The following is a 9819-nucleotide window of genomic DNA, read 5'->3' as shown; positions in this document are numbered from 1 at the left end:
CTTTGAGAATCACAAAAGAGGGGGATGCAGTGATGAGGCTAGGTTCTGGGTAGAGTTGAGGCCTTTCAACAAACAGTAGCTTTTCCCTGGGGCTCTTTTGTGAAAAAAAACTCACAGCACCCAGCCTGGAGCCATTCTCAGGGTTTCTGTTTTTCAATTGATTGTGGTGGCTGCTAGAGGGAGGGGCAGCCTCTGGCTCTGGTTACCCAGTGAGGAGAGCCACTCCAATGGCTGGCGCCTGAGCTGGGTGACTTTTCCCTGGATGGAACTGAGTCTGTGAGGTCACTTCGCCGTTAAGTTCTTGTGACCTGCTAAATGACTCGTTTTATTCCAAGGCCTGAGCTGGAGCTAGCCACTCCCCCGGGCTTTGTCGGTATCCAAGATGGAGATCACCGGTGCTGGGGGGGGAGGGGTGGCCTTCCCTCCTCTGCTCCCTGAGAAGGAGTGAGGAAGTTGGGCTTCTACTCACGCCGAGTCTTGGATCCTGGGTCGTCTCTGGTCTGTAAAGTGCAGGATGAAGTTGTCTGCTCCTTGTCGGTTCTTGCTGGTGTTGAGTAGAATCCGCTCGTCCGCTGCGTCTGGCTCCTTCATCCCGGACTGTGTCTCAGGTATGCCCCCGCGGTGGTGGTCGCCGCCGCGACCCTGCCGCCGCAGTGGCAGCTGCTGGCAGGCGCTCAGATGTGTCTGCTTGGCTTCCCCTCTCTTGACTAACTCTCTGTCCTGTGATGGCACACTTGGTGTGATTCTCTGGCTTGGGACTGTTCACTGGAACTCTGAAACTGTTTTCTATGCAAGAGCTTGTTCAGATTCCAGCTTCTCCTCTGCCATCTTCCCGGAACTCTAGTCCTCCTTCTTAAACTTAAGGCCTGGGCATTAACCATGAGCTTCTTTTGCTAAGGGCTAATATTGTACCAGTTAAGCCACACCTCCACTACCAGCTATTTTTGATAGTTAATTGGAGAGCAGTCTCCCATAGTTTCACTGGGAGAGTTTAGCTGGGTACAGTATTCTTGGTTGATAGTTGTTTTTTTTTAGGGCATGGCATACATCATTCCAGGTTCTTCTTGGTTTAATTGTCGCTGCTGAGAAATCTGAAGTTTTTCTAATTGTTTTCCCTTCATAGGTGATTGATCTATTCTCCTTGACAGCTTTAAGGATCTTGTCCTTGGTCTGAGTTGATCCCGTGTGGATTATAATGTGACGGTGGGATGTCCTATTCTGATCTGGTCTATTTGGAGTACTGAAAGCTTTTTGTATATGAATAGGCCTAACTTTTTCCATGTTTGTGAAGTTCTCTGCTAGGATCCTGTTAAACAAATTTCCTAGACCATTAACTTCTGTTTCTAGGTGCTCCTCTACACCCATAATTCTCATATTAGGACTTCTGAAGGTGTCTTTCAAATATTTAATAGATCTATCATATTTCTTGGATTTTTCTTGTATAATTGTGTTCTTTCTCCATAATATCTAGGCTGTCTTCAACCCCCGAGATTCGATTTCCTGCATGATCTAACCTACTGTCAAGACTTTCTACTTTGTTTTTTTATTTCTTTTCCTCCTAATTGGTCAGCTTTGATGGCTTCAAATTCTTTTTGGAGCTTTGTTTTAGATCTTTTATGAACTTCTTTACTTCCTTAATTTGATGTTCAGTGTTTATTCTCAAATAACTCAGTTGATTGATTATGGTTTTTTGCACTCCCATTCCTTCTGTTGGGCTCCATTCAGCATTCGGTTGTGGTCTCCCTGAATTCTATCAGCTGTCTCCTTATGGTTTCTATAAATTTCTCTATTGATTTTTTTCTATTGTCATCCCTCTCTCGCAATTCATGTATTTCCCTTTGATTAGTTCCCTATCGTTCTCTCAATTCCTGTAATTCTCTTTGACTGTTCTCCCCCCGCTCATGCAATTCCTCTCTTTCTCTTTGTTAATTTTCAGACTGCTTAACAATTCCTGTATTTCTCTTTGACTCTTCTCAACTTGCTCACCCAATTCGTGTATTAATCTTTGCGCAGCTTCATCACAATCACCAGACTCCTGTATTAATCTTTGGTTTGCCTCCTCTCCTTCCATATCACATTCACACTGAGTCCTTTGCAGGTTTTCAATCTTTTCATTCACCATGTTTACCAAAAGTGTTTGTACAGCTTTCTGGGAACTCTCCTTTGGATTATTCATTAACTGATCTGTCACCTGATTATCAAGAGTGGGAGTTGAGATACACGAACTTGCCATTTGTCTTGTGTTTTTCCAGCTTGCTCTCCCAATTTGGTATGAAAGTAACACTAATTTTGTGCTAGAACACTATTTTAAGGCAAGCATTAACTGGAGTCCTGTAGTCGCACGGTCAAAATGGCTGCAGGTACAATCTTGTTGAACAGATACAATCTATTCAACATCAACAACTATGGATTAATGGGCTAAAAACAGCAAAGAAGGATTTGGCAAGCCAGAAATTATTATGTTTAGGGATAAATGTAGGGAAAATAGGATTAGTGGGATGCAGAGAGTTTACAGGAGAGTGAATTTAACCAAGGATAATCTCAGAGAGGGAAATGGATTGGACAGATGATAGGAGAGAGATAAAAGAAAAAAAATAAAAAATGTAAACACAATAATTTAAATTTAAAAAGTTAAACACTTAAAAATTATGTAAGTATAAAGAAATGATATTTAGAGACGAAAAGGATAGAGTGGGAGAAGACGAGGGATAGAAAGGAAACATGATAAACCAAAAAATAAAAATCCTTAAAATTATTTGTTTTTCCCCTTCCCCTCCACAAATTATGCCTACGTCAAATACAGTGAAAGCAGTGGTTATACTGTGTGGGAGGGATATACAAAGCAACCAAGAAATAATCTTATAAATGTATTAGAGACAATCGCATGAAAGAAAAAACAGACATTTGAATACATATCTTAGGGTTCATTTCCCTAACATCACCTTATCTGACATTTTTTGCTTGACTCAGACATATATTAGATATTTCAAATAAGGGAAACCATGGGACCTGTGTTTCTTTGGGCCTGGCTTAATATAATTTTTTCCAAGCCTTTCCTTTTCCTAACAAATGGATCAATGTCATTCTTTCTGATGGAGGCAAAGAATTCCATTGTGTATATATACCACATTTTCTTGAATCATTCATCTACTGAGGGGCATTTGGGTTGGTTCCATATCTTAGCTATAGTAAATAGTGCTGCAATAAACATATTCGTGTTGGGAGCTTTAGTGTGGTCTTGTTTGTAAACATTTGGGTAAATGGCCAAAAGTGGGACTGCTGGGTCATAGGGGAGCTCTATGTGGAGTCTTTTGAGGAACCCCCATACTATACAGGTAGAACCATTGCAACAATGAGATGTACAAGCCATTATGCCGAAAAATGAACTTTACATCTTTCGTTTGGAGGGGGAGTGGAGGGGTGGGGAGGGGAGGAGGATTGGATGGGGGGTCGAGGGGAGGATAGAAAAGGATGGGAAGGGGAAACAAAGGAGGAAGCTGCAATGTTTGATAAGAAATATACTCATTATCTTGCCTATGTAATTGTAACCCCTCTGTACAGTATTTTCACAATAAAAATAAAATAAAATAAAAAAGGAAAAAAAAAGAAAAACAAACTTTACAATTTAGGCAAAGGGGAGTGGGGGGCATGTAGTTGTGGAGATGGGAGGGAAGGGATGGTAGGGAAAACAAAGAAGGAGATAATAATGCTTGATAAGAAATGTACTCATTACCTTGCTCATATAACTTTAACCCCTCTATACAGTATTTTTACAATAAAACAAATAATAAAATTTAAAAAGTAATTAAAAATCCTTAAAAGTAGTTAATTGAGGGCTGAGAAAGTGGCTCAATGGTAGAGTGCATGCCTTGCATGCATGAGGCCCTGGGTTCGATTCCTCAGCACCACATAAGCAAAGAGAAAAAAGCCGGAAGTGGTACTGTGTCTCAAATGGTAGAGCCCTAACCTTGAGCTGAAGAGCTGAGGGACAGTGCCCAGGCCCAGAGTTCAGGCCCCACGACCAGACCAAAACAAAAACAAAAACAAAAGTAGTTAATTGAAAATTATATAGGTTATAAAGAAATAATACTATATTAAAGCAGTTAAGCCTAAGATGCAGTGAATTGAGTAATAAATTTCTGGATTAAGTAGGTACACAATGGAAGATAAGGTGTAATAATCGACAAGGGGTATACATCTGGGGATGAGCTGAACAGCAATTAAGCAACGCAAAAATGAAAGAAAGAGATAAAAAATAAAGAAAAGAATAAAATTAAGGACGAAAAGGTTAAAAAAATTAAATAAAGAAGTACACACACTTACATATACACCTAAAATAAAAATTATGAGAAAAAAGAAAAGATTAATAGAAAAAAATTTAAATTTTTTTTAAAAGTTACAAGAAAGAGTTCTTTGTGTAAGTTATATTCAATAGGTAGGTCTCATTAGGTAGATGATGAATAGAACCCCACGTGCTATTCAGGGAAGAAAAAAAATTTATGAAACTGCTGCCCCCGCCATGCATCCTGGAAAAACAAGGCTGCAAAGGAAATGGTTTATGACCCACCCCTGGGCCAGAACTTGTCTAGGTCAGGGACAGAAATAGGTATAGCCACACTGTATCTGAGTGTGACCTCGGGGACTGGGACCCTCCTAAGGTCTGATAGGAGGCATGTGACCAGAGGTGGCCTAGGATATAAGCTAGCAGGAGGGGAAGGTGACAGCTTCCAGGTCTGCCAGTTACATAGGTAACAGATACTGGGTGGAAACTTAGCCAAGAGGAAGGGAGGTGTCCCTGTTCAGACCTTACATGCCAGCATTTTGATAATTATGAAAATGGGTAAAAATTCTCTCTGGCTATTTCCTGCTTGCAAGGGACGTTGACAGTAGGGGTAAAAGGCTGAAAGGTGTTCCTCTGAGAGAAGACAGCAGGTAACAACTGTCACTTGGTGGGCATGAGTTCGTAGGTGAAGTCTGGAGAAGTCTCATGCATTGATGGGCTAAAAAAATACTAAAGAGCAAATAAATGGCAAGTGGAAGGGCTTGGGGCTGAAAACGTTGGTAGAAATGTCCTTAGCTACTTCTGACATCTGGCGACTAGGTAGAGGAGAAGTCAGGTAACACAGGCAAGAATATAAATTTCTATCCAGTTGAAAGGTAGACAGGTACAGACATTAGACAGGCAGGCTTCTTACTTCTATTGACCTCCTGGCTCTGGTTAAAGGGCAGGTACAAAGTGGCTGATGTGACATCATTTCCTCTTACTCTTTTCTGTGGTCCCTTGTTCCCCAGACTGGCTGAGTCTAGGTGCTTGTTGCTATGATGGTTTGTCCCAGGTGGTATTCAAGGAGGTTTGAACTCAAGGCCTGGACACTGTCCCTGAGCACTTCTCCTCAAGGCTATTGCTTTACCACATTGAGTTACAGTACCACTTCCAGTGTTTGGTTTGTTAGAAATAAGCGTCTTGATCCTTGTTTCTAGACTGGCTCTATGCAAGTTACTTGGGAGATGGAGTGTTAGGGATTTTTCAGCCTGGGATGGCTTTGAACTGCAATCTTTGCCACTGAAGCCCTTTATTATTTTCAATTAAAGCAACAAGGAGATCAAGTAGAACAAGTAGAGTTTACCTGGTTCTTATCAAGAATTGACCAACAAATATTCTGAAAAGACAAAACTCATTAAATGTGATGAGAATTTTAGCACAGATATAGTATTGATTTCTTTATGGTACCCCTACCAGTGCTTAAGTTAACCAAAGTTACAGAAAAAGTCTTAGCTTTTACAAATCAAAAGCAAAATTTCACCAGCTAATCAGCTGCATGTGATGGAGCCAAGGAAGACTCCAGTCTACTTTTACCATGGTGGAGGTAGGATGGTATACACAGGAGTGAGGGCTGTCTTCCAGGTTGGAAGAGATGGACTGGATCTGGACTGCATATAGACTGGCTAGCACTGAACTACGAAACCAAACTGAACAAACTTCAGGAATCTCAGAAGATTTAAGCCAAATAACTTGGTTGCAATGCCAGATAACAAGTTTACACAGACACGGACATAGACACATAGGAATATACACACAGAATCAAGTTGAGCTCAGGGCAAAATCGAGTTGGTGCAAAATAGCAGCTGAGCTCCCAAGATGCCAAGATGGTGCATCTGCTACACAGTCAATACTAGAGAGAGCTAAAGATATTTTTTGGGGTCAGGTCATGGGGCCTGAACTCTGGGTTTGGGTGCTGTCCCTCAGCGCTTCAGCTCATGGCTAGCGCTCTACAACTTGGGCGACAGCACCACTTCTGGCTTTTTTCTTTTTTCTATGTGGTGCTAAGGAATTGAACCCAGGGCCTCATGCATGCAAGGCAAGCACTCTACCAGTATGCCACCTTCCTAACCCGAGAGCTAAAGATTTTGAATGTGAGGGTGCATTGCTTCCAGAACACATGGATCTTCAGGTTCCACCCATAGTACAAAGGAAGAGGAGGGGTCCTGCAGGGGAGGAAGCCTTGCAGGAGAGGCCACAGGAATGGTCTCACACGGGAGGCCCCAAAGGAGGGATTACCTTGCAGGGGAGGCAGCAATAGAGGGGGTGCCTCATGGCGGAGGCTGACAAACAGAGGGGTCTTGCTGGGGGGGACCACAAATGGAGGGTGCACCTTGTTTGGGAGGCTGCAAAAGAGGGAATGGCCTCACAGGAGAGGCCACAAATCGGGGTATACCTAACTGGGGAGGACGCAAATACTGTGACTCATGGGGGAGGCTGCAAAAGTGGGTGTAGTAGTAAGCTTGGTGGAAAGTTAAGAGTCAGATGAGAATAAACCCTTAACCCGCCATGTGGCCAAGATGGCGAACTCAAGATTGTGAATTTCTGAAAAACCACAAAGACAACCTAAACAAATGGAAACTCTGACAATTTTCAAACGTAGAATGGCTAGCCTTTGAGAGGGAACCTCGAGGGGGTGTCCTGGGACCCAGCCTATATTGCATTTTTCAGGGCACAAGCAAAAATGTTGTAGAAAAGAGAAAGGGAGAAATAAGGAAAGTTAGACATGATTGGCAGAGAGAGAGCAAAGAGAGGCTGAAAGTAAACAGACTTCTGACCATTTACTATTTCAGTAGCAAAAAAAAACTGTCTATATCTGAGAACGGCATAAAAATTAGGCTATCTGGCTTTCCAGAGAGCACAGGAAGCATTTCAAAGGGGTTTCACAGCTCAGCTTGATTCGCAGCACCCCATTAAATGTATAGGAGAATCAGTCTGGTGATTGAAGGAGAGCTGACCAGGCAGAAGTGGCGTCCCAACTGCCCCCCCCGAACCCTGTAGAGATAAATGGCCAAGTCCCTGACCAAATGTCCTTGATTTCAGAGGTAACTGGCCTTTCAGCTAAAAGCCATAAGAGCTCTCTGGCAAGGTGCCACATCTGGACAGAGATTGACCAACAGAAAACTGTAGAGAGTACTTTCAGTCACGAGAGTAGAGAAGTGGTATGGGTGTGGATGTCAAGGCCAGCAAGGTATTGGTGAAAAGTCTCGCATGATATCTCTAGGAAGTTTGGTTCACAGAAAAGGGGTAGTTAGGAAATTCTAACATTCACAACTCAAAATCCCCATCCAAGTCACAGAACAATATGTAAGGCATATTAAATAGGTAGGTTTCCTTAGGCAGCCAATGAAGAGAACACCACGTGCTATTCAGGCAGGAAAAGAAATTTATTTACTGAACTTCTGCCCCTGCCATGTATAATTGAGAAGCATAGCTGAAACTGAAAGGGGGGATGGCCACCGCTGGGTGAGAATTTATCTAAGCCAGGATCTGGAACAGGTGTGGCAACACTGGATCCGGATGTGACCTCAGGGTCTGGGACCCTCCTAAGGTCAGATGGGAGGCATGTGACTAGACGTGGCCCAGGATGTGACCTAGCATGAGGGGAAGGTGACTGCTTCCAGGTCTACTAGTTACTTAGGTAACAGATGCTGGGCAGAAACTTAGCCAAGAGGGAGAGAGGTGTCCCTGTTCAGACCTTAAACATTCATTTTTTTTCTTGGGGGGTGGATGGGAAGATCCTGTTTCTCCCCTGTGTTCATAAGCAGTCACTGGATGGAGTCTCTGGTCTGCTTTTGGTGTTTTTTTTTTTTTAATTGTGAAAATATCGTACAGAGGAGTTACAATTACATGGGCAACGTAATGAGTACATTTCTTATCAAGCATTGTTGCCTCCTCCTTTGTTTCCCCTTCCTATCCCTTCCCATCTCATTTCTCCCCCACACCCTCCCCCCAATCGGGCCAAAGTTGTAAAGTTTATTTTCCACATAACGACTTGTACATCTCATTGTTGCAATGGGTCCAACTGTATCCCTATTTAAATGGTTTGTTTTTGCCCTTCCCCTCCACAAATTATACCAATATTAAACATAGTGAAAGCAGTGGTTATACCATGGGGGAGAGACCTACAAATCAACAAAGAAATCATTTTAAAAATGTGCTACAATCTCAAGAAAGAAAAAAAAAATTTAAATCCTTACCTTGGAGTCCATTTAGCCTAATATCAACTATTGTGACTGTTTATGCTTAGCTCAGACATATACTAGACTCTACATATATATTTGAAGGTATTTGATGCATGATAAACCATCAACATAAAATATACAGTGATTTTGATAAAAAATAAAAATGACTCAGAAAAAATTATAAATGCAAAAACACTCTTCACAGAATCAAACTCTCAGACATATTTCATAACTTTGAAAAAGATAAAGTGGCTGAAGTTAGTATAAATTCAGAAGTATGACAATTCTCAAAGACATAAAAAGATATTCATATATTTCATTATATAACCCAAAGCAGAAAACAAATGTTGTTGTGATGATTTTTTATAACACAGTCTCGCAGGTGCTGGGAAGGTGGATTAGTGGTAGAGTGCTTGCCTTGCATGCTTGAGGCCGTAGGTTTCATTTCTCAGCACTACATAAGCAGAAAAAGATGCAAGGGGTGTTGTGGCTCAAGTGTTAGCACTAGACTTGACCTAAGGGACAGCACCTAGGACCCAGAGTTCAAGACCCATTACCACAATATCAAATACAAGAAACTAAACACTCTCTCACTTTTGTGGCCTCAACTCTGTAATACTGCTGCATCAGCATAGGGCTAAGATTTTAGCTGTGGACACATATCAACACTCTAGATTCACAGTCTACTTGAGAAAATTTTTAATCAATATTTTGTTCTTAATTTTGCTCATTGTAAATTCATAAGCAACTATAAAAAATGGTTTGGCCTTCCCAGTAACATTCTCAAAGTACTTCCTAATGATGATTTACAAAATGTTGTATTATATTACAACAAGTAAAACAATGCTACAAATAAAGAATACCAATAATTAAACATTAATGATTAATAAAATTAAAACCAAAACAATTACCAGTGTTTTCAGAATTCAATGTGTACTACATATTAAATTTTACATTTGTTTTTTGTCGCTCATGGGGCTTGAACTATGGGCTTGGGCGCTGTCCTTCAATTCTTCAGCTCAAGGTGAGCGCTCTTCCGCTTGAGCCACAGTGCCACTTCTGGTTTTCGCTTTGAACCGTGATCCTCAGATCTCAGCCTCCTGAGTAGCTAGGATTATAAGCATGAGGCATCAGCACCTGGCTTTTTATTTTACTATTTTCTCATATCCCTGTACTTTTAAAACTGGCTAATATTATGATGATCAACAGGACTTTTATTGGCTCTGAGTAGTCTTTAAAGATTCCAACTAAGATTACTATTTATGGCTCATCTCTTTATTTGTATATGGCTTATATCATTATTTGTTCGTTGCT

The sequence above is a fragment of the Dipodomys spectabilis genome, unplaced genomic scaffold, assembly GCF_019054845.1.
Source record: "Dipodomys spectabilis isolate Male_0828 unplaced genomic scaffold, ASM1905484v1 ptg000254l, whole genome shotgun sequence".
Classification (NCBI taxonomy): domain Eukaryota; kingdom Metazoa; phylum Chordata; class Mammalia; order Rodentia; family Heteromyidae; genus Dipodomys; species Dipodomys spectabilis.
The sequence above is the reverse complement of the archived record's forward strand: the minus strand, read 5'-3'. Positions refer to the sequence as shown.